The sequence below is a fragment of the Schistosoma mansoni genome (genome assembly GCF_000237925.1).
Source record: "Schistosoma mansoni, WGS project CABG00000000 data, supercontig 0037, strain Puerto Rico, whole genome shotgun sequence".
NCBI lineage: Eukaryota > Metazoa > Platyhelminthes > Trematoda > Strigeidida > Schistosomatidae > Schistosoma > Schistosoma mansoni.
The window spans coordinates 2,048,115-2,049,852 of record NW_017386026.1 but is presented as its reverse complement, the minus strand read 5'-3'; the positions used below and the strand labels follow the sequence as shown (position 1 = coordinate 2,049,852).

The window sequence follows — 1,738 nt, the reverse complement described above, 5'->3', positions numbered from 1 at the left end:
GTTTGGGACTGCAACTGGTCAGTCTCTAATTGGCATATGTGTATACTGTGCGTATTGCCTCGATATAGCCTTAATTCACAAGCATGATAAGCAGAGATGGAGTGTGGCTAGCAGTGGAATCCAGGACGCGCGTTTCGTTCACTGCTAGCCACTATCCATCTTTGCTTACAATGCTTGTGAATTAAGGCCATATCGAGGCAATACTCACAGTATACACATATGCCAATTAGAGACTGACCAGTTGCAGTCCTAAACATCAATGGGAAGATTCAAACAAACAATACTAAATGAATTTAAACTTCACCCAATTGCACAAGCAAGTGGTTATCAGGACTCAGTGCCTGAATGGACAACGCGATGGCGTTTGAAGCGAAAGGTACTGGGTTCGAGTCCCAGAGTGGACATCAACTCTGAGATGCAGGTACATCCAGCTGGAGAGTCCCAAATAGGATGAAACGCACGTCCTGGATTCCACTGCTAGCCACTATCCATCACTGCTTAAATCGTTTATCTTTTTCCCATTTATAAACAACATCATCTTTGTTCAACTGCATAAAGTACAAATTTCAATTCGATTATAAATTAAAAATGGAATAAGTTTAAGCGTTTATTATGATTGACCAATGAATATGTACCTATATCATATGACTGAATTTATTTCACGTGATTTCCATCATTATCATGATTAATAAATCCTATTTATTATGTATCAATCGGGTAAACAAAATAAAATAAAACACAACAAAGTAATAGATAAATAAACAACAGTTCAATGTTACATGTACAGTAGAAAAATAAAAAAAACAAAGAAATTAAGGGTTATCAGCTGATTGTTGATAACAATTAATTTACTCTTAATCATACAATAAAATTCAATTTTCGTACCGATCGCACTTCATTCCTGTTCGTTCCTCATCGATCTTCTGCCAAAATACATTCTATGTCTGATCGTCACCATATACTACTTATATGGATACGCTTATTTAAAAAATAAATGAAATATTTCATTCTATACACAAGTTCGACGTAGTTTATCGACTTATGTAATTTGCGTACATACATATTTTTGTGGTGGGACTGTAATTTATGGACGACCTTTGAGCGACGCTAAAGTAACCTTGAGAGTGTCCACCTACTTACTAGTGCTAACTGAGTGTTATAAAGCAGTGTGAGGAATTAAAATTATGGTTTACAGTTGATAGTTAGGGTTAGGAATTAGATTTAGAGTTTACATCACCAACTGACATCAGCTAAAATGCCAAAACACTATTTAGCCAAATATATGAATGAATTTCTCTGCAAATTCCAAGACCTGTTATCTTAAATCCGGTTAGTTATTCCATAAATCATAGTCTCGCTCAATTCCCTTTGTAATGGTTATTGAATTATGCTATTGTTGATATTTTCTCATCAGTTGACACATGTAAACCCATGAGGATTGCTTCGATAACGTCATTATTTTACAAGCTTTCACAGAATAGATGGAATGTGATTAGCAGTGAAAATTAAGACACGCGCTTCGTTCTGTTCTGGACTTTTCAACTTAATCTACCTACATCTCAGAATTGATGTTCACTCTGGGGCTCAAACCCCCTACGTCCCTCTTAAGACCCCCTACAAGTTATCCAGTCGATGCATCGACAACGTGACAAACGGCAAACCATTAAAAACTGAATTAACATTCATACACGTTGCATAAGTGAGTAGCCATCAGGACCTTCAAAGTGGATATCGCGTT

General features: G+C 36.4%; 1 non-coding gene across 1 annotated transcript; it reads left to right on the top strand.

Moving 5' to 3' along the window:
• Positions 1 to 332: 332 nt before the first annotated feature.
• Positions 333 to 404, top strand: Smp_tRNA_00507_Pseudo_TTG.1.1. Its single transcript has one exon. It is a non-coding gene (tRNA).
• Positions 405 to 1,738: the final 1,334 nt, after the last annotated feature.